General features: G+C 40.2%; 1 long non-coding RNA gene across 1 annotated transcript in view; it reads right to left on the reverse strand.

Moving 5' to 3' along the window:
* Positions 1 to 5,188: 5,188 nt before the first annotated feature.
* LOC116532987 overlaps positions 5,189 to 24,408 on the reverse strand; it is a 28,647-nt gene continuing 9,427 nt past the window's right edge. The window contains exons 2-3 of the long non-coding RNA XR_004261027.1: positions 9,179 to 9,338; positions 5,189 to 8,712 (exon numbers count right to left, since the gene is read on the reverse strand). This is a non-coding gene — a long non-coding RNA (uncharacterized LOC116532987). The remainder of the gene's footprint in view (positions 8,713 to 9,178; positions 9,339 to 24,408) is intronic.

Consider the following 24,408-nt stretch of genomic DNA (forward strand, 5'->3'; position numbering starts at 1 on the left):
TTTAATATTCAGAATCTATAAGGAACTTAAATCAACAAGCATTAAATAAGCAGTCCTATTTAAAATTGGGCAAAAGACATGAACAGACACTTTTCAAAAGAAGACATACATGTGGCCAACAAGCATATAAAAAAGTGCTCAAATCACTAATCATCAGAGAAATGCAAATCAAAATCATAATGAGATATCATCTTGTACCAGTCAGAATTCCTATTATTAAAAAGTCAAAAAATAATAGATGCTGGCAAGGTTGCAGAGAAAAGGAAAGACTTATATGCCACTGGTGGGAATGTAAATTAGTTCAGCCACTGTGGAATGCAGCTCCATCATTTCTCAAAGGACTTAAAACAGAATTATCATTTGACCCAGCAATCCCATTATTGAGTATATATCCAAAGGAATATAAATTGGTCTACATTAAGACACATGCACACATCTGTTCAGTGCAGCACAATTCGCAATAACAAAGACATGAATGCAACCTAGATGCTCATCAGCAGTGAAATGGTTAAAAAATATATAGTACATAGATACTATGGAATACTATGCAGCCATGAAAAAGATTAAAATCATGTCCTTACCAACAATGTGAATGGAGCTGGAGGCCATTATTGTATGTGAATTAATGCAGGAACAGAAAACCAAATACTGCATATTCTCACTAAGTGGGAGCTAAACATTGAGTACACATGGACACAAAGAAGAGAACAATAGACACAGGGGCTTACTTGAGAGTGGAGGATAAAAAGAGGGTGAGGATCAAAAAACTACCTGAGGACAAAATAATTTGTATACCCAGTCCCAGTGACATGCAATTTACCCATGTAACAAACTTGCACACGTACGCCCTGACTCTAAAATAAAAGTTGGAGGGAAAAAAAATGGATGATAAATTTAGTGTAAAACTATAAAAATTTTGAAAGAAAACACACAAGAAAATCTTTATCAATAGCAATTACTACAGCTCCAAAAAATAAAATAAAATAGAATAAAGCTATAAATCTACAAATCATGGGGTTAAGCAAAGCCATCTTAAATATGACACCAAAAACATGATCCATTTTTTTAAAAAAGGGATAAAATGGGCTTTATCAACACTAAAAACATTTCCCCTGCAGTATACTAAGATAATAAAAAGGCAAGTTATATACTAAGAGAAATATTTGTCACATATATGACAAATAACTTTTATCTACAATATATAAAGACTGTCAAAACTTAATAGTAAGAAAATAAACCACCCAATTAAAAAACAGGCAAATAATTTGAACTACACTTCACCAAAGAGAATGTAATAGATGGTAAATAAGCAAAGGAAAGATGCTCAACACCATTAGCTATTATGGAAATGCAAATTAAAGCCACGATGATATCACCACAAACCTATTAGAATGGTTGAAATAAAAAATAATGACAAGACCAAATTCTGAGAAGGATGCAAAGCAGCTGGAACTGTCATATATTACTGATGGGAATGAGAAATGCTATAGGCACTATGGAAAACAGCTTGCAAGTTTCTTATACAATTAAACATACACTTAACTTATGGCCCAGCAGTCCCACTCCTAGGTATTTACCCAAGAAAAATGAAAACTTATATTTCATACAAAAATCTGTATATGAATGTTTATAGTAGCTCTAGTCGTAACTACCCCAAACTGGAAACAACCCAAATGTCTTTAAACAGGTCAATGGATAAACAAACTGTGGTACATCCAGACAATAAAATATTACTCAGCAATAGAAAGGAATGAATGCTTGATACTTGCAACAACATGCATCAATATCAAAGGCATTTTGCTGAATGAAAGAAATCAGTCTCACATACAAATGGCCAACAAACATATAAAAATATATTCAATACACTAATCATCAGGGAAATACAAATTAAAGTCACAATAGGATATCTCCCCATATCTGTTTGAATGGCTACTACAAAAAATTAAAGATAAGTTTTAGAGAGGATGTGGGGAAAAAGGAAACTTATTACACTGTTGGTGTGAACGTAAATTAGTACAGCCATTATGGAAAACAATATAGAAGTTCCTCAAAAGATTAAAAATATAATTACCACATGATCCCACCAGCAACCCCACTTTTGGATACGTATCCAAAGGAATTGAAATCAGTATGTCAAAGCAATATCTGCACTTCCATGTTTATTGCAGCAGTATTCAAAGCACTTCTAGCTTTGAATCTGTTTTCTCTTCTGTAAAATGAGCTTCATAGCAGGACCTACCTCATAAAATTTTGTCACAGGTACGTAAAATGCTTTGTGTATCCCTGGCATAGAAGGGTTCAAGAAACAGCAGCTGTTTACCTCTTGCAGCCATAGTTTCTCCCCTAGTAACATAGAAATAACACCTGTGTTGTGAAAGATTTAAAAAGTATGCTACATGTTATTTTGCTGTCATGTTAGTATTTGCACAAAGAACACAAGTCCTTGAGGTTTATATTTGGTTACAGAAATGGATGAAGTAAATTGAATTTAAGTATGTTTGATACAAAATACAGTCTTCCTTTTACTCCCACCCCAAACTCCAACTCCTTTCCCATTTTTGTTGCATAATGCATACCTTCTGAGTACATGTCCGAAACGATTTAAAAATATATATCAAGATTTTCTTCATCGAGATTTTATAAATATGTGTGTGTGTGTATTACATATGTGTATGTATTTCTGTATAGCCTGCAGAACCATACTGATATGGTTTGGATCCATGTCCCCACCCATATCTCATGTTGAATTGTAATTCTCACTGTTGGAGATGAGGCCTGGTGGGAGGTGATTGGATCGGGGGGACGATTTCTTGTGAATGGTTTACAACCATCCTCTTGGTACTGTTCTCGTGATAGTGAATGAGTTCCTGTGAGATGTGGTCATTTAAAAATGTGTAGCACTTTCCCTTTCACTATCTCACTCCCATTCTGGTCATGTGATGTGCCTGCTCCTCCTTTGCCTTCTGCCATGATTGTAAGTTTCCTGAGGCCTCTTCAGAAGCCAGCAGATGCCAGCGTCATGTTTCCTGTACAGCCTACAGATCGATGAACCAATTAAACATCTTTTCTTTATAAATTACCCAGTCTCAGGTATTTCTTTAAGCAACACAAGCACAGACTAATACATATATAATCTGGGCTCAAAAACAAGAAAAAGTAATCAAGATCAGGAACAAAAAGAAGGCACAGGGAAGTGGGAGGAGCAGAGAAAAAAGCCTCCTAGAATAACTTTTTGGAGCAAAGCAACTCTCGTTAGCCTGTTGCTTTTATGCACTTGCGAAGCAGGCACACACATTGCAAGCACCCTGATTATTATTGTAAATATAGATCATCTCGATTACTTTAAGTGATGTTGCTTAATACAATGGATAACAGCTTTTTAAAACAGGCAGAGCTCTTTTCCAAGTATTGACGTTAGCAGGGCCTTGTAATTGTTCCTCTTAATAGTTAAACTGTCAGTACAGCCATAGATGTCCCCAGCAAGCATGACAGGGATTGCTGCTTTCCACAGTGCAACAGATTTACGGAAGCTGCCCTCTACTTGGGGTTGGTAGGGGTTGGTAGCGACCTTTGCCTCTAGCTTATTAGCTATGTGAGGTGGAAGATGGTTGGGAGAAGTGGCTGAAGGTCTGCTTAGGTAGGAAATCATTGTTTTAGCTCTTTCCTCACTTGAGTCTATAAAATTCAGTGTTAGAATTCACCTCAGTTCGCCTGCAAGGTAGGCATTGGTGCTGTCCTTATTCACAGGCAGAGAAAACACCTGCCTGGTTTGATTTTTTTAGATGAGAATCTGCAAGCCCTTTTCTCCTGCTCCAACTCATTCTCCAACTAGCCCTGACATGTTGCTATAAATATCAAGATTATCAAATCTGAATTCATATTTTGGCTAGATTTAATTCATTGGCCTTTTAGCAAAGAGTAGGACCTAGAGAAAAAGAGATCCAGGAAAGATGAGTTTCGGCAGGAACATTAAAGCTGAGATAGAAAAAGGAATTAGAAGCAGCAAAGAATGATAGGGGTGTTCAGGGTGCTGGGCAGAGGTAAGGAACGCTCAGAAAGGAAGAGAACACAAATAAAAACAGAACTTGCTAAACACGATTTTGCCCACTCCATCAGAGAAAACTTACCTTCATACCTATTAGAATGGCTTTCATCAAAAAGACAAAAGGTTAAACGTACCTGGAAAGTGTAAAAAAAAAAAAAAAAAGACAAAAGGTAAGTGTTGGTGAGTGTGGGAAGAAAAGGGAACCCTAGCACACTGTTGGTGGGAATGTAGATTGATTCAGCCACTGCAGAAAACAGCATGGAGGTTCCTAAAGAAATTAAAAATAGAGGTGGTGGACATGACCCAGAAATCCCTCTTCAGGGTATATACCCAAAGGAAATGAAATCACCACCTTGTAAAGATATCTGCATTTGCATATTTATTGCAGCATTATCCCCAATAGCTAAGATATGGAAAGAACTAAAGTGTCGATGTATGCATTGATAAAGAAATTGTAGTGTATATATACAATGGAATATTGTACATATACAATGGAATATTATTCAGCCTTAAAAAAGAAAGAGATCTTGTCATTTGCGACAACATGGATGAACCTAATTGACATTAGAAATGAAATAAGCCAGGAATAGAAAGAAAAATACTGCATGTCCTCCCTTACATGTGGAAACAACAAAAAGGAATTGAATACATTGAAATGGACTAGAATAGTGGTTACCAGCGGTGAGGAAAGCGGAAGGTGTAGGTCAGCAGGCACAAAGTTGCAGTTATGTAGGATGAATAAGTGTAGAGATCTAAAGTACAACTTGGGAAGTATAGTTAAGAATATTGTATTATATACTAGAAATTTGCTTGGAGAGTAGACTTTAGGTACCCTTACCACACATATAAAAAAGAAAGATGGCTGGGCATGGTGGCTCACACCTGTAATCCCAGCACTTTGGGAGGCCCAGGTGGGTGGATCACCTGAGGTCAGGAGTTCAAGACCAGCCTGGCCAACATGGAGAAACCCTGTCTCTATTAAAAATACAAAATTAGCCAGGCGTGGTGGCACATCCCTGTAATCCCAGCTACTTGGGAGGGAGAGGCTGAGGCAGGAGAATCACTTGAACCCAGGAGGCGGAGGTTGTGGTGAGCTGAGATCGTGCCACTGCACTCCAACCTGGGCAACAAGAGTGAAACTCCGCCTCAAAAAAAATAAATAAATAAATAAATAACAGAAAGATAACTGTATAAGGTGATGAATATGTTCCTTTGCTTTACTGTACTAATGACTTTGATATCTGTATATCAAAGCATCATACTATACATCTTAAATATAGAAAACAAAAAGTAAAAGAAGAAACTTACCTGGTCCTGCTAAGATTAAGTAATAAGAAAATGATTTGGTGGCCGGCTATTCTGTGTCCTATTTTATCACACTCTGAGTAATGTTTATTGAAGAGCAGGAAATACTAAAGATGTCGGGTTTTAGTGATAAAATGCAATGTGTCATGACTTTGAAGTTGGTTGTCTTAATTTTGCCTTTTTTCACCACCAGTAAGACTTGGAAAGCTGTGAATTCTTGGGTTTCTTTTTCCCCCACTGGCTATGTTCCCATATCCGTAATAATGCTTCCAGAAAGACCAAACTCAAGTCGTGTCCCGGATGTGACCAAGACTGGAATATTATCTAGGATCTGTATAAAACTCCCATTTTCCGAGAGAACCCTTGCTAAAATAGCTCATGTAGCTCCCGAAAGTCTGACTGGTTTTCTCGCTGCATGTGAAGTCTGTTTTGCCTTGACTGAGACCTGTACATGCTCCGCCTGTGTAGTAATTGGCCATGCCCTAGGGTTGAGGGGTAGGGTGGGGGACAACTGTATGTGTAAAAAAGAGATGACATCTTCATTTCCTGCAAAAGCTGTTTGTGTAAACTGTGTGAACTTTGCTGAGTTTAAATAAATACTTTGAAATCTGAGATGACTGGGATTTCTTTCCGCACTGTCTAGGGTAACAGTAAACTTCCAGCAAATGCTGATTTTTCAGGAAGTAGCTGCAGCCACCAGCTTCATCAAGAAAAAGAGGGGGAGAGTTTCTTCTCCACATGGCAGAAAACCTTAAGTCGATGTAGATAAATAACCACGTTCTAAAGCCCCTGGTTGTGCCTGAGTTCTATCAATGGTTGGAATAACAGTGTGAGCTCTGGGGTCAAAGAGAACTAGGTTTAGTACGAACAAGTTAGTAATTTCCTCTGTCTCTGTTTCTCACATGTAAAATGGAGTTAAGGATAACATGTGAAACAGTTCAACCAATTCTTAGAGCCCAGTAAGGGCTCACTGAATGGCAGATACCAGTATCATTATTGTTGCTCTTCATGTCTGTTATCATCATCATAATTATAATTCCTTAAATGGATATCTTTTTTTCATATGCTCCACAGATTTGGAGCTACTCCTCCCATCAGGCCGGGTGGATACACCTAAAACAGCACTCATAACAGCTAGGGCCAAGATGGCAAGTAGGTTGCTGCTCAGTGTTCCAACTCTGATTAGTTGATATTAGCTTCCTAGAAAGCTGGGTAGACCAGATTCTTAAGGCTGTTGATGAAATTAGCAGAGCATCATGATGGATTATCACTGTCTGCTATGACCATTGGAGGGAAAAGGGGAACACTCTGCTTACTTGCCAGCCCTGGCCTAGGAGCTGTGGACCATGGCTCAGATGCTTTCTGCCCCACTGAAACAGTGCAGAAAAGTACAAACATTCTCCCTTCTGGGCACTGTAATTCTACCAATCCTAATGTTAAAAGAGATTCTTATTGGTAACAGGCTATAACCCAGTTCAAGACCAGACACTGAAAAACTGTTGAGTTGTCTTTGTTTTCTCTTTTTTCAATTTTGTTCTGGGCTTCATCGCTTCCTTCTGGGCAAGCTATTTGGCTAGTAGACATGATTTGAGTAACATGGTGGTCTGCTTTTCCTCATTAATGATGATAATGGCATATATTTTCAGAGCTCTTAATTTATAAAATGCTCTTACATCCATTAGGATACTTTATATTCAACTCTTTGGCATGCAGAAAGCACAGAAGGAAGTGAAGGCAAACTGGTGTGGTTACTTCTCAAGTCTCAACTCAAGCTCATTGATGATTCTAGCACATATGTTTTGTTTCCAAAGTGCTGGCGTTTCACTTCCAGGGTAATGGTATCTGCCTCTTGCTGTGATCCTTCCTCTGGTTTCTTGACTCCTTAATTAATTTTCCTTTCATTTATAATTCTTCCCCATGTAATACATGTTTGCCTGTTGTTCAAATATTGCCCTCACATTGTGCCGCATGCCCCAGTATTTCCTCAGTGAGTCACTATGGATCTCAGGGCCAATTTTGTTCCCAAGACAAAATGCCAAGGCCAAGATGAGTTCCAGTTTTGTGCTAATAATTTCAAATTCTTAAGGCTTGGAAACGCCCCCAAGGTACCAGATACCAAATGATCAAATGGTGGCCTCTGTGGAAGGCAGGCTCTCCATCCTTCGGTAAAGCAAAGGACTGTTTTCCTGTCCTTTTAGATAGCTTCTATTTCAGAAGTATAATCTGTTTTCTCCCACTCATCCAGTCTCAGGAGATTTGGAACTATTTTGCAATAAAAGATGTGTAAGGCTGACCCTCTCTGCCTACGCTGCTCTCTGCTTAAATGGGTTGAGTCAGTATTTCCTCTTTTTCTAATTCAGCAATGGGCCAGCTGGTTTTGTCTGATAGACTAAGACCCAATTGAATGACCTTCTTTCTCACCAGGAAAAGAATAGAGGTAAGCAATTATTTAATTAATGGAATCAGAGAAGACTGTGAAGCATATAAATTCAGATTCTAAAATTTCTTTCTTTCATAGCAATATTTTGAGACATTTCTTTAGGAGAGTTGATTTGTTTCCATTGTGAAAATTTGTATTACATAACACAGAAACTATGTCTTGCAGTCCATTGATTGTATGACAACCTAGAGGGATCAAAATTATTTAGATGAGAAAATAAAAAAATATTAGTTGTTGTTTAAATGGCTGCAAAGCCCAACAAAAAGCTATTTAGACTGCATGTCCTAAATAATCTCTTATATAATTGTTTTCACAGTGTTAGGGTTTGATATTATATTTGCAGTTTACATTAAAAGGTACTATAAGAAACAAGTATATGAAAACTAATTTTGTATTTAATATGGGGATATGATTTGAATACATTTTTCACCATAACTCAGTGTCCTTCTATGATGCCCCACCCAAAACATTTCTTAAAGAACTAAGTTTCATAAGAAACAGTACTTCTCTTAAAGAACTGATCAATTTTCTCCTCAACGCCAATGACAAATAATAACTAATTGAATATCTCTTTTATGCAGTTGTTTTGCTTGTTAGGAATTTCAAAGAAGTGTGGTTCAACTTCAGTATGAAACTGTAAATATATTCTGGAGTTAGAAATGGCTCAAGCATTACAGACCTGTAGTATCTCATTCATAAGAAGGCCGGAAATAGGTGACTGCTGGTGCTGGTACTATTGCTCATTGATGTCATCAAAACACAGGCCTTTTCCTTCTATTTTTCTGCTCTTCTGTCTTTGGCTGTTGTCTTTTCGGTCCAATGGTTGGTGCCTCATGTCACCTGATTGTGGCCACAGAAGCAAACCATATATCCACATTCAAGTCAGAAAGAAAGAGAAGTGGGCCAGCAAGATCTCTTCTCCCTGTTCATAATAAAAGAACACAGAAGCTTTTCCAGAACTAATCTACTTATATCTCACTGGCATTTCTGGATCACATAACTGTCCAACAAACTCACAATTATGTTAGCCAAAAGAGGTGAAGAGTGGGTAGAAAATTAACAGCTATAACAACGTATTTTCCGTGGTTCTCTTTTTTATAAGTATTCTTAAAGTCAGTCTTAAATCTAAGGAACAGAGAAAAGTTTAAGATATGGCCCCTGCTTTCTTTCTATCAGCTTAGCCTTCAATGGGGAGGTGATTCATGAATGGAAAATTAAATAATAATGAGACAATAATAACATTACAAGTCAATAGCACATGAGGTACGAAATGCAATTCATGATGAACTACCAAGCAAATGGTCTAGTCAATGTTGAAGGATATCGCTATGATTGGGGATGAACAGGATTGATTTCAAAGAACAAGAAGAGTTTGATATAAATCTTACAAAGGAATAAAAGACATAACTGAATCTCTTCTTTTGTCATTTGGTCCAGAGATACGTGTATTCTGATGTAATTTTTGCTTGAAAACACACCATCCTCTTCAATTTAGAATCAACCTTGGACTTTTAGAGATTTGTTGAGGATCCATGGTCCTTCAGTTGCCTGAAAATCAAAAGTCCAGAGATAGTATAAAATAGCATAAAAAGAAAAAGAAGGTAGCTAATGTAAAGAACTAATGTGTAAGTGTGTCTTTGGAATACAGGAATTGGAAGACCTTAGCAGAGAGGATAGCAGGAAGTTTGAACTGTGAACACATGCAGAACAGTTCCAGTTGACATTTACTAGCTGTGTAATCCTGGACAAACTGTTTAACTTCTTCCATCTTGGATTTTCTCATATGCAAAATGAAGATGATAATTTTCCTCACATTGATTTATAGAGATTATATATAAGCTAATACCATAGAAAGTGCTGTGTAAACTTAATATTAAGGTACAAAGTATTATTTAAAAGTGATATTCATTTCAGTGATAATCTTTATATATATTTGATGATATATATCTATATATATTCTACGATGCCCCACCCAAGACATTTCTTAAGAACTATCACTGCATCAAAATGCCCACCCAATAACTAGGTTCTCCATTGATTTCACACCTAGTATTGGAGACCAAAGCTAACATATCAACTTAGGCCAGGGTTAAACAAACATTGGTCTCTGACACAGCAGGCAAGGATCAGGTGTTCTGGTTCTCCCAAGGGTTAGCTGCCTTTCCTCTTGGGTCTGTCAGCTTAGAGAAATTCTCAGCTGTCAGGATCAGTGGGGTTCATTCCAGGTCTGCACATAATACTGGTTTAACAAGAAATCATGCCCATGTTAGAAGTGGGTTGTTAACAGAGCAAGCTCTTACCTTTACATTTTCTTGACATCACATCAGTAAAAATGGAATGGACCTCCTATAAGAAAGGTTATGGGATAAGAACAGCATACTGGTGTTCAATAGTAGCTCAATCTGTATTTCCTAGATTTGTTCATGGAAAACTTAATAATTTTGGAAATGATAGAGTGATGGGAACCCTGCAAGCTATCTTACCACTAGCCTCATGAAATAATTAACAAAATGAGAAAATAACCCATTCATATATTTTAAAGAAACTCCCACATGGAGCACTAGGTACTACATAGAATGCAGACATTTTCCTCCAGTCCTAGTGCTGTAGATAGGCAGTAAAGGGAAGAAGAATACACAAGCAAGTCTAAAATAGAACCCAATGGGTCCCATCCATTCTATTTTGGGGAAATTCAACTAAGTGGGTACTGGGTTTATAAAAGTGTTAATAATGAATGTTATATGAAAACTTGTGGGTGTCCATTTATTGGACCCACACTACTGGCCCAAAAAGAAATTAATATTGCAGACAATGAGAGGTTGTATCTGAGCATATGCCTCATATACTTATACTTAACCGGCTGTTATAGTCTTAGGGCTCGGCATCCAGAGAAATTCCAGACATGGTACTCATTCTCATTACTGTCTGCTAAGCTGATATTTAGCTGGAATAAAGGACTTTAAGCAAATAGTCCAGATGGGATACTGACATTGACCATGTAGAATAATCATTTCAATAAATCCCAAGTACATTTAAACCACTATTTTCCTGGACATGCTAAAATTTCCAAGTCTATTGCTAGGAAAAGAAATGAAATTTTATGTCTATTGCATTGCTCTATGACACTCTTCATAAATTAGTCATTCTCTAGGCACCTTGGGGGAATAAAATTAACATGTTTTTAGGTACTCACTAAGTGCCCAGATCTTACATATGCCACCTGACTTAATCCTTGTAGTCAGTTCAAGGCTAGGTGTTGTTATCATGTTTTCACAAATAAAGTGAAATCTGGGAAGGTCATCCATTTGACTCAAAATCACAAAGAGATATCATGGGCATTCTAAGGAGAACTTACCAATTGCACAAGCTCTTATCTGCATTGATTTTGAAGATAATTATTCTTCCACTATAGTACATTGTCTATGAGTAGACAATTAAGAATGCTTATATGTATATATTGTATACATACATGTATATATTGCCTTCTTTTGACTACAGTGTCTAAGAAATAGGGTTAGGAGGAATTGTGACAAATTGGATTTTCTAATTACCTGAGGGTTAGTATTTCCTCTGAAAACTTTGTTAAAACTATTTCTGAAAGGAATCTACTCTGTCCATTGGCTTAGCAGAATATAGTGACTAAGACAACCTTTTCTCTGATCATATTATAGTGTTAAGCAGATTTTTGCTCCAATGTCACCTAGTCACAAAGTCATCCTAAGGCTACCCTGGGTAAAGCAGTACCATCACTCCCACTCTCTCCTTGCATTGCTCTACTTTTCTGTTCACAGCACTTACTACTAACTGTTATATTACAAATTTATTTGTTTACTTTCTGTCCACCCCTCTCCCATAGAATGTAAGCTCTATAAGAGAGGACTCTAGTATATCCAGAGTTGTTTCTCCAGGGCTGAGAATGGGTACACGGAATATAGTAGGCACTAACACAATGTTTATCGAATGAATAAATCCAATTCATATTAGTTTTAATTATTTGGTCCTGCTGCCACAAATACATAGGGCTGAATCTGTGTGGGTGACACTCCTGTCACCTATTAGTTGGTACCTGGAGTTGGAGCTATTGATAATACAGCTTTTGCCATTTTACCTGACTCTTCCTTATGCAAATAGACACAGAGCTATAATTTCAGCAAATTAAGGCTTCTGGTCAGTTGGAAGTGGTCCATCTGGCTATCAAGGTTTCCTATAATTTGAGGAAAATGATTGGTTTCTTGTGTGCTGTTTCTTATATCATGCAGTATTTTATCCTGAGCCTACGCCAGGTAAACACATTCGCTCTTCAACAAAGGGCATAACCTTTGAACTACTCAATTCTAAAGAAAGCAGGTTCCAATCTTCTTAATGTACTCTTCAAAGAGATTCCTGAAAGGGGAGTATCCTTGAAGAAGGCGTCCAATTGCCGTTTTCTTTCTCTCATTCTTTCTGAAATGCTATTACCAGCACAATCACTACCCTGCTGTATGACCCTGGTTAAGTGTTGTTGCTTTTTCTTGCTTATAAAAAGTAATCCACATGCTGATTTGTAGAAGATAGGGTGAAGATGACTGAGTGATAAGAGATGGAGAAAAATTTTTTGTGAATAATACCAAAAATAGTTGGCAGCTTACACCAGGACTTTGAACGGTGAATTAAATAAATGGAGTGGTCATAGCAAAGATGCATATGTGTTTTGAGCGTGAAATGGGCCCCAATTGCTAGGTGAAACCAAATTCTATCATTGTCTCCAGGTTGTAAATCCAATGTATTTAAAAGCATGGACCAGCCTTCAGCGTGTCTGAACACCTTCATGAAAACCTTTCTAAGCGACCCAGTATCATCATGGGAGGCAGTTACGTGGGGGCTAAGAGCCTGGGCTCTCCAACCAGACTGCTTGGACTTCAATCCTGGTCTGACACTTACTGGCTGGATGACTTTGGGCGAACATTATTTTACAATAAAAGTCAGGTCATGGCTCTTGCTGCTCAAATCCTTGTCATGGCTCCCCAAGACTTTAGCACGGTCCACATGGGTGCATTTTGGCTCCATCTGGGACCTCCTTTCAGCCCACTCTCCCTCTTGCTCTTTGTGCTTCAGTCTCAGGGATCTTCTAGTTGGGCACATTTCAAGGCTTATGCCCTTGCTGGTCCTTCACCTAGATTGCTCTTGCCCACTTATTCTCATAGCCTACTCTCTTGTTTCCTTAAGACCTCTGCTCAACTCTCACCTCCTCAGCAACGTTTGGTCAGAACATCTTTCTAAAATAGCATCTCTCTGACACTCTCTACTTCCCACCCATCTTTATGTAACACTTATTATCCCTGAGCTTGTATTATAAATGTAGATCTTTCTTGTCTGGGCTGCACCCCACCCATCCCAACCCTAAGTATAAGCATTGTGAGGTTATGGACATTGTTTTATCCGCTGTGGGAGTCCAAGACCTTGAATAATGCCTAGCACATACTAGGTGCTCAATGTAGGAATGAATACTTGATTTAAATTATGTCTATCAGAGCTTCTTTCTTGTTGATTTAAAATTGGGCCCAAAGAGACTAAGTTATCAGCATATGCTACAACTGTCAAGTCCAATAGTTTCAAAAGCTGAGGCTCCAGTGTTGGGAAAGCAATTACTGGTCACCCTTAAACAAAGGAATAAGGTCAGGAAGAGACAGGTATAGAAAGGGATATTTGCGGATGGCCCCATTTTCAGTGCTGTAGTTCTTCTGATTCCTTTTCTTAAGAGGCTTGAGCAGATTTCTGTTTCTTGCAATCAAAGAGTCCCCAGCTAATACAGGGGTGAAGTGAATTGTTAAGTTTTTGAGGTCCTAGAGAACAGAGAAAATTCTGGTGTACTTTTTTATATTTCTGTCTCTGAAGTCCATCACATACATATTTCAAGTATATATTTGACGAATAATTAACAAATAAAAATGTTTTAACATGGAATGCCATAATATAGATGCAACAACCCCTATCTTACCCTCTTAAGGCAGTGTTTCTCTTTTCTGCTTCCTTCCTGTGTTTTCCCGTTATCCAGGTACTCTCAGTCCCTCACCAAACACTCTCCTCAGCATCATTGCAAGGGACTCATAAAAAGGTTATTCCGTACAAAGCCTCTACACACTAGGCATATGCCAAGTTCTGACGAAGAGGAAATGAAGTTTCAGTGTGTCTCAGATCAAAATATGAATGTCCATTGCCTCACAGGGAGAAGTTCTATTATCTTTAATACTTTCGTAGGTTTATGAATTTATATGTTCAAACAGTTGACTTTGAATTATTTTGTGGTTGTTTACTTTCTAAATGGTCATACCGGTTTTAGTACCAAGTGTTGAAGTAAGAATTCTACTCTTCGGTATCAAAAAGAAGGTATTTGACAGACAAAAATCAGGGCTTGCATTGCAACACTTAATTGCAACAACAACCAACATTGTTCTTTTACGTGATCTAATCCATACTCGAATCCCTGATTCCACCTCTTCATCACATGTACACTAACTATAATCCCATCCAAGACAGAATTTCATTTTGCTAGACTGTTGGCCTCATCACGTGTCCTGAATGTAACCTGCCCCACTTCCCTTGAAGACCCCTTCTGCTGATAATCCCTTCTGTTTTATTTAATTTTATCATCCTATTGGTTTAATGATAACATTTCCACCAAAGATGAAATCTCTTTATCTTTGCATTAATGCTTTTTCAATTCTTGTATGAGCTGCCATTTAAATCTCATTTATTACTTTTTGGATACAATAACTATTCACAATGATTGTGGAATTAGTTATTCATACTTTGGGCTCTTAAGTATTATTCCTTAATTGATCTCCTCTCCTCTCACCATCACCCCTTTTTCTGGGTTCACTGCAATTACTGACTAAGAAATCCTCTTCTGAATTGAATGAAAAGGAGAAAATTGATATTGTCTCAGAGTCTTTTATACTCTGACAAATCATATTCATAATTTAGAATGCTATCTTATCTTAGATTGATTTTCAGGGCCAGTTACCTACATTACCTGAAAACTAGGACAAGAACACACTAATTCAACCATTTGAAGACTGAAACTATTGTTTCCACTTGTTATTACTGTCAAGAACTGTTTGACTCAAGTAGGACTTAATTTGGTTGCAAAAGTGTCCAGACTTACAGTGTATGGTAAAGGGGAAAATGTGTCCGGTTTCCAGGCAAAATAGACAACAGCTCAAAGTAGTACCGTGCTGTGGATGGGATGTGACCAATGGAAGGACCTGCAGGCCCAGGAAATCCTAGGTTTGCTGTTCTCAAACTCAATCTTGTGACATCCCTCCAAAGATATCCATCCCCTCTCACCACCTAAGGAACCTGGGCATAGGTATAATTCCACTTCCTCTGGTACTCTCCTGGTAGAAAAAGCCCAGATTGAAATACTTTATCTTTTTAGCCCAACATGAAACATGAAGATTCTGTTCAGTTCCAGCCAACATTCTTCATGTTTAGAACTATCTTGCACTCCACTGTGAATAAGGGTGTGGGCTGGGCCTTCAGCATCTTATCTTTGCTCCATGCAGGCAATTTCAGTGATCCCTGGTAAGTGACCCACTCCTGTTGAATTCTGGGTGGTCAGGGATCTGTAGCAGGTGTTTAGGGGAGAACCCCTAAATGAAGTAAGATTCCCCAATTGGCTGGTGTGAGTTCTGATAGGAGGTGGAGGTGGTGACCCCAATGTACCGTTGTTTCATATTCTGTAGGAGCATCTGCAACATTATTAGCAAGGCATCCCATCAGCTTCTCAGCAGCCAGGCCAATCAATCCATCCATGGAACTTAAAAAATCAGGGCTGAGGAAAGAGGGCCAGCCTCTTTCAGGTGGCAGGAGCTGCGAAAGGAGAGATTTGAATAGTATCAGTGGTCATACTTCCTACCACAAATGAAAAGCTGGTTCGCTGGGAGAAAAAATGATACTGACCCACAGAGACATCAGAGACAAGGAAGAGGCAAGAAAACCCAGGTACTGTTCCCACTGTTCCTGAAACCCAAACGCACCTCTTCTACTTTCATAGTTTGATTATTTAACTACTTCTTTAATTATATAAAACATGCCTATAAACCTTCCAATAAGCTTTCCCTTCCTGGCCTGATCAGAGGTTGGGCTTCCACTCACTTGCCCTTAAAAATCCTAATTGTACATACATTTTTGGGAGTTCAAAAGCAAATATCAAATCAGTCCATCCTAATAGTATCTGGGACAATGGAGTAGTTTGTAATTATTCCAGTTATAATTTTTTTCCCAATCTGCCTACTTCAATTAAGATAGGTATAGGCAGGAATTACAGGTTTTTTGGTTCTGTGTTAAAGATTGGGGCACAATCTTCAACAGGAAGTTGCTACATTAGCTCCTGTACACACTGATCACTTGTTCATCAACACAGTCTCGTGGCCTTCCTTTTACTAGCTGAATACAAATGGAGGAAAATGGGCAAAGCCAAACCCAGGGAGTCCCTGGTAATCTCTCCACCTTCTCTCCTTTCCTTCTCATGAGATTGCATTTTAAATATGACTTCTACCTTAAAATGCAAAAAATACTTTCCCTAAATCCTTTAGGGTATATGCCTTCTAATTTTATAAATTTAAGTCCCAATGATCATTGATGATGTTAAACCATTTCAGTTCTTCCTCCCCGCATCTCTGGAACATTCAATAGGCCAGAATATTTCAGCTTTTGGCGTATTCATTTCTATTCCTTGTAACTTTCCTACCTGTCCAGCGGGGCACCTAATGAAGACCCAGCTCTCTCACAAGTCTTTTGTTGTTGTTGTTGTTGTTGTTGTTGTTTTGAGTCGGAGTTTCGCTCTTGTTACCCAGGCTGGAGTGCAATGGCGCGATCTCGGCTCACCGCAACCTCCGCCTCCTGGGTTCAGGCAATTCTCCTGCCTCAGCCTCCTGAGTAGCTGGGATTACAGGCACGCGCCACCACGCCCAGCTAATTTTTTGTATTTTTAGTAGAGACGGGGTTTCACCATGTTGACCAGGATGGTCTCAATCTCTTGACCTCGTGATCCACCCGCCTCGGCCTCCCAAAGTGCTGGCATTACAGGCGTGAGCCACCGCGCCCGGCCCCACAAGTCTTTTATTGAGTGAATCAATAACCCTGCAAGAGTGTTGAAATGTTGGGAGTGGATTAATCCTTCTCTTCCACTAGGTGGTGCTGATTGGCATGTCATCTGTCTTGGAGTGTTTTAAAGGCCTCAATTTGTCACCACTTGGTTGGCAGTAGGACCTGATGAAAGGCAGCAGGTCTATTTTTCCAAGCCAGGAATTTCGGAGTCTCATCTTTAGCTTTTTCCTTTGGGTGGGCCCAAGCTAGTCCCTTCTTCATTTTCTTGTTTTTAAATAGAGTCTTTATGACCCTATAGACAGCCCTTTACCCAGCTGTCAAAGGTTGTGAGATGTCCTGCTCTCTTGTGCTCTTCGTTTCTCTTGATATGTCACAGAGGCCCACTTTCCTGGGCCTCAGATGGGAAAGGGACTCCTTGGCTGAGAGGAAAGACACAGTCTTGGGAAACCAGTACTGGACATCCCACTATTGCTGTGAACGCTGGCCATTAGCATTTGGTCCCGTGGTATTGGTGAGGGGCTTTACTTTTTGTCCTGATATGGCTTTCCTTGGAACCTTTAGAACAGGCTTACAGAGGGACTTTTTGAAGAACTCATGTTTGGGCAGGACAATCTCCAATAGAGTAATATTTCATTTATTAGTCATCATCAGAGAAAGAGGTGTTTATAAGCCAATTTTCCAGATAGTCACATTTTATTTCTTTCTACGCCAAATCTTTAAAAAGTTTTGCAGGGTTAGAGTGAATAAAAATAGTACCGAAAAAATATTGTACATATTGTGTTTTCTTACATATAATTTGTTAAATTTAATTTAGCTTACATAATAAATTCAAATCATTTATAGGTATATAGACATAGATCTTTGTTGTGGCGGTTGTATTTGTTGTTATTCTAGGAACCGTTGTTGTAATCTGGTATTCTTGCCTCCAAAATTGCTAAATGCTTCTACCATCTTTATTCCTAAGTACACTCTACTATTTTTCCAATTTACCACCAATGGCATGTCTTATGCTGGATACCATATTGGCAGGCTGCATAATGTGTGTTAACATAGACGCTGAACTCCTCCACGGGAGTTGTGCATACTAATATCTTTGGACAAAGGACTCTGCTCCCTTCCTGCCTTCCATATGGTCCTCTGCACTCCTGAAAACCCCAAACCCCAAGGACAGTTTCCTGGCCAATGGTCTAACGAGAGACCCTGCTCTGGGAACAGTCACTGTCATAATACCTTCTTACTAACCATGCTCTAATAGAAAACAGAGACACCAAGAAAATAACATTAACATAATAAAATAAGGAGAGGAAATCAGCTACAGTGGCAAGTTCTTACCAAAAAATGAGAGATCAAAAATGGGTAGACAGAACTTCTTTATTCATAAGAACGGAAACCCAATTTAAACTGGCTTAAGCTCAAAAGTTCACCAAACAGAAAGGCCTGCAAAACTTTAGGAGAGGTGAATATGTGGGCTCAAACAGCCTTCAGGGCCTGAGCGCTCTTCATCTCTCTCTGTCTTCCTCTGCCTTGGCTCCGCTCATAAACCTGCCTTCTCCATCCAAGGCCTCCTGCAGATCCTTGGAGGATTATACCCTCCTAGTTTCTAGTCAAATGGAAAGAGAGTTTTTTTTTTTTCTAACAATTCCTGCAAAAACTGCATGATTGCCTTTTATTACGTAGGCTTTGGTCTCTTGGTTCCTGAAAGTCAATTACTGTGACTGAAAGGCTACAATACAGCAGCCTGGATTGGCCAGGTCTGATTGAAGCTACCTCCAGAAATAGAGGGATGGGTCAGGTGACCAGAAACACACAGACTTAGAATTTAGAGTTTGAGTACAGTCATTTCCCTAAAAGAAAAACCATTGTATAGTTACCAGAGTAAATGTAAGTGGAGGCTGGGAGGATAAACTCAACAGATTTGTGCTAAAGAAGCTAATGGAGACCACTCCCACGTGGACTTACATGGAGATCTCTGCCCCAAGGCTGAGTCGCAACTGCGGCATTCAGGACATGTGTCTCTACCACTTGCAAAAAGGGCTTTTGACTTGAACTATAGAAGACCACCCTATTTATTTATTTAAGACCGGGTCTCACTCTGTCACCCAGGCTTGAGTGCAGTGGTGCGATCTTGGCTCACTGCAACCTCTGCTTCCCAGGTTCAAGAGATTCTTGTGCCTCAGTCTCCTGAGTAGCTGGGACCACAGTTGCTCACCACGAAGCCAAGCTAATTTTTGGATATTAGTAGAGACGGGGTTCCACCATGTTGGCCAGGCCAGCCTTGAATTCCTGACTTCAAGTGATCCACCTGCCTCAGTTTCCCAGTGTTGGGATTACAGGTATGAGCCACCATGCCTGTCCTATAAGACCACCTTTTTATAACCTTCAAAGTAATCATTGATCCATATAGTAATCATCAATAAATACTAAAACTATTATATATAAAAAAGAAAAAGCTAATGGAGATGAGAGAGTCAAGACTAGATGCTGACTTACCAGGTCTTTTGTGACTGAGAATACTTCTACCACACACACCCTTCCACTGGGTGTCTTATTTATCACAGGACCTTCATCATGAAGGTCCTCTTCTCACCCCATCTGCTCCTCAGCAAAATCAGGATGGGAGAGGGAGAAGGCAAACTTGCTGTTGAACTCTCGGTTAGCTGAACATCTCTGAATTCTCGAAGATCTTTGATCTTATTAGTCAGGTTCTCAATTACTTCAACTATTTTCTTTTATTTTCACAGGTCTTAAAATAGGTCCAACATCATGGCTGTTTTCCCAAGGACATAAATGTTACAAAAACAATCAAATAGAGATCAATAGCTAGCCCTGTCTTCCTCTGATGGTTGACCATGTGCTATGGAGTGAATGCTTGTATTCCTCCGACATTCACATGTGAAACCTAATTCATATTATAAACCTAATCCCCAATACCTAGTTCTCAATAAGATACTATTTGGAGGTATAAAATTGGAAAGGTGATTATATCATGAGCACAGAGCCCTATGTATGGGATTCGTGCAATTATCAAAGAGACCCCAGACACCTCTATTGCCCCTTCCACCATGTGAGGACACAGGATGAGACGGCTGCCTATGAACAAGGAAGACAGCCCTCATCAGACACCAAACCTGATGATACTCTGATCTGGGACTTTCACCTTCCTAAATGGTGGGAAATAAACGTTTGTTGTGTAAGCCATCCAGTCTACAGTATTTTTGTTATAGCAGCCTGAATGCACTAAGACACACATAAAAAAGGACTACCTGTGTTGTAAATCCAAGTCATCCTTCTTACCTACTTCACCCACTTTCAATTGTAAATTTTAAAGGGTTCTAGAGAACCCCGTGAATAACTTTCTTCTCTCTCTTCCCTCCTTGCTTCTTTCCTCCCCTCCTCACTTCCCTCTTTCTGTCCTTTCTCAAAAACAGATTGAAATCTGACTATGGGCCAATCACTGAGGCTACAACCATGAGGACACAGGAGTTGATGCCTGACGCCTGACCTTGGAGAGCTCACAGAGAGTGACATGGACAAATAAGCAGACAGTTCTAATACAGAGTGGTCAGCTCCAGCAGAGGAACAGACACAGGCTGGCATGAATGACTATAAGGACCAGGTTCCTTATTCAAACTGGGACGTTCAGAGAAGGCACTCCAGTTACGTTATATTGAAGCTGAGTTCTTAAAGATGAGAAGGAATTAGGCAAAGAAAATGTCCAAAATGAGGAAGATGTCCCAGGTGGAGGGAGCTGTGAGGACATGATTCAGAGGGAGGCAAGTCCTTCAATTTGGCCAGAATGGTGTGAGTGCAGCAGGAGGGGGGGAGCAAAGGGAAGGGAAGAGGTGAGGTTTTCACATCTTAGACAAACCCATGTGTCTACTACCAGATCAAGTGAATGACTTGTTTCTCATTTCTCACTTTCAGAGTTCTTTCCAGTCTTTTAATTTTATCAGTGAGAAAGCTTTCTTTTAATAACGGTCAATAAAGCAATTATGCCAGTGGGCCAGTCTACCTCAGAAAACAATGTGTGCCATTTCATATGTCTCGGATTGTTCCAGCTGTGCCGTCTCCTCCTCTTTGTGGCCTGGCTACCTCCTTTCCTTGTCTACCTTCCTCCTTTCCTTCTAAGTACCCTTCCTCCTTAATCCCCTTCGTGCTGTGTTCCCACAGCAGCCAAGCCAAAGCTCCATGGCATTTCTGCATCATGTTGGAATTCCGTCAGCTGGCGTGTCAGGCACCCTCTAAATTGATCCCATCCTCTTGGTCTTCACATCTGTAAGATTCCCTCTTCTCGAGTATCAGCTGAACCTAGTGACTTGCAGAAGTGGTGGGATGCCACTTTGGAGAATTGGTTATAAAAGGCTGTGGCCTCCGTCTCAGGCACTTTCTGCTTCCTTTCTCTTGAATCATCACCAACCATGTCATGAGGACACTCAAGTATCCTATGAAGAGGCCCGCATGGCAAGGCACTGTGTGACTGCACTTGGAAGCAGCCTCTTTAGCTCCAGTGGAGTCTTGGGAACGAAGGAACCTTGGCAGAAAGCTTGACTACCACCTCCTAAGAACCCCTGAGTCAGAGGCACCCAGCTAACCAGTTCCCAGGTTACTAGCCCAGTGCAACTGTTGGATAATAAATGTTTGATGTTAGAAGCAGTGAGTTTCAGGCTAACATTATGCGGCAACAGATAACAAACACAGCAACTCTGTCTTCCCCACCAGACTCACTCTGAGAGAGAACTGTGTCTTACTCATCTTGGACGTCCCAGTGTCTGGCACTGTGACTGCTATAAAGTAGGTGTCTTATAGCTCTGATGAAAGGAACAGAACCAAATTGCATTTTTCCTTGTAAACCCTGTCCACATATGTGCTGTGTGAATCCAGCCGATTTTTTTGTTGGCCACAAGCAGAGAGAATTGGTTGGGTTCATTCCCATGACCACAAAGCCCTCAAGACACACTTGCCTTTGCCTGATCCCCACAAAATGCCTCAGGTGAACAGGCAGGAGGAAACAGATCTTAACACTTCTTTCAGACATTAAAGAGCAGGGATTCTTACCTTAGGTCCATGAGCACTGGTTTTAGGGGTGAGAGTACTGCCTAGGGTTGCATGCAAAAGTCTCCATGTTTGTACATTATTTTCAGGGAGAGGATTCATAAATTTACCAGCCTCTCAAGGGGACTGTGATTAAAAGAGTTTAAGAGCCAGTGCTCCAGAGAGAGACAGAGAAAAAGAAAGAGATGCAATCTCTGCTGAAAGATTTCCATGTCTGGGGGGGAGCCAAGGAATGAGGGTGATTCTGGTTGAGCTGGACTTGCATCATCTCACTTTCCCTGAAACCATTCCCGCTAAGATTGAGATTCTAGAAACTATACTAAAGGGTAATGCTTTTTTTCTCCTTTCCTATTCCTTCAGTGGTGAAAAGAAGCCTTTTGCATGTTGATTGTATTCAATTAGCCCCTGCCTGTCTCTCACCTGCTTCTACTCCCCCAGAGAATACTGAGAGATACCCTGAGCAGGCCAGGTGTGGATCTGTGCTGTGTCTGGCCTTCGTGGGAAGCAGGTGAGCCTGAGCAGGCCAGGTATGGATCTGGGCTGTGCCTGGCCTTCGTGGGAAGCAGGTGAGCCTGAGCAGGCCAGGTGTGGATCTGGGCTGTGTCTGGCCTTCGTGGGAAGCAGGTGAGCCTGAGCAGGCCAGGTGTGGATCTGGGCTGTGCCTGGCCTTCGTGGGAAGCAGGTGAGCTGAGCAGGCCAGGTGTGGATCTGGGCTGTGCCTGGCCTTCGTGGGAAGCAGGTGAGCTGAGCAGGCCAGATGTGGATCTGGGCTGTGTCTGGCCTTCGTGGGAAGCAGGTGAGCCTTGGCTTCATGCCTCCCTCCTCTTCTGTTCTCCCTTCTGAGCCTCCAACCGCTAAACATGGGTTTTCCTCCTCAGAACTGAGCCTGTGCCTTGTTCCTCTTATTCTTTTATTCATTTTCATCCTTACCAAAGCGTTAGTTAATAACTGAGGTGCTGGCTGTGATAGGAAGAAACTCATTGCATTTGACTGTCAGAGGAACTGATATTTCAAGGCACTAGAGACTCCCAAATCAAACCACAAAGGTGCTTGTTTATTCCTAAGGGGAAATGTATGTGCTAACTGGGATCACAATAGGTCCTGACTTTCTGAGAATCACTTGGCCTCCCCTGGTCCTTACATCTTTCTCTGTCAAGTAAGAGAATTGGACTAGATTTCCTCCAGTGTTCCTTCCAGTCTCAAAACATCAGAGGGTTGAAGGAGAAAAACAAGTTACTGAGAAGTAGACTTGGACTCTGCTCAAATAAACTACCAATAAGCAAAAATGTCCAAACACAAAACGGGAGGTAGTGAACACCCTCTCATGGAGATGTTGATTCAGAGGCTGGACAACCTCTTGCAAAAGATACTATTAAAGGATTTTATAGTTTGTGTGTGTGTCTGTGTGTGTGTGCGCGCACACACACACAGACACACACACATTCATTCATTCAACAAACGCTTAGAAAGCTTCATGTATCTGCTAAGCACTGATGAGTCAGCACTGAAACATGATATTGATAATTTCTGCCTTAGTAAATCTGCATTCTAGGATCAAGTAACACACATGTATATACAGTGGCTAGGGATGACACAGTAGGAAGAGGTGAAGTCTGAGGCAAACTCGAGAGCATATGCCTTAACTAAAGGCAAACAATGTTAAAATTATACCCATTTTGTGGGCCAGATAAGTCTGCAAGCTGAATTTGACACTGATCACGCAGTCCTCATCCATGGTCCAGATAATAATAAAGATTGATGAGTGCTCACCATGTACCAGCCTGTTCTAGGTGCCTTACACATATTAAATCACTTATTCCTAGAATGAAACCACCCTTATAGGGACAGTTATTTTCTCCATCTTACAGATGAGAAAGCCATGGCTTTGAGTTAAGTAAGATGCCCAGGTCACTTGGCAAGTGGACCTGCGACTCCAAACTCACTTTTGAAACTCTATGTTGCCTCTACCTAGATGATTCTTCCAGTTCTGAACTTTTTTGATTAAGCAAAATTGGTCTTTTTTAATCGAATCAATGGAAGTGAGTCAGTGAGTAAGTTGTATTCATTTCTCTTTTACAATGACCTGCCTCATATGGGTAATAGCGAAGAATCAGACTTCATTTTAGTCTTGAACCAGAATGACTGTGAACATTTCATCCCAGCTACTTGGGAGGCGGAGACTGGAGAATCGCTTGAACCTGGGCGGCGGAGGTCACAGTGAGCTGAGATCGTGCCACTGCACTACAGCCTGGGCAACAGAGTGAGACTCCAACTCAAAAAGAAAGTCTTCTCAAAAGTATGTAAGCCCCAGGAAATACTTGTGTTAAATTACATCTGTGCCTGTGAAACAGCCACAGGCTGGGGTCAGGCAAGGAACAATTGATCTTCTCTTTTACAGGTCAAGGGAGCAAGCATGTTATTCACCCTCTTACCTAACAAGATTGTGCCCTGACCACAGAATAGTGAAATATAAAAG

This window comes from Sapajus apella, unplaced genomic scaffold, assembly GCF_009761245.1.
Source record: "Sapajus apella isolate SASKATOON/1434 unplaced genomic scaffold, GSC_monkey_1.0 scaffold78, whole genome shotgun sequence".
NCBI lineage: Eukaryota > Metazoa > Chordata > Mammalia > Primates > Cebidae > Sapajus > Sapajus apella.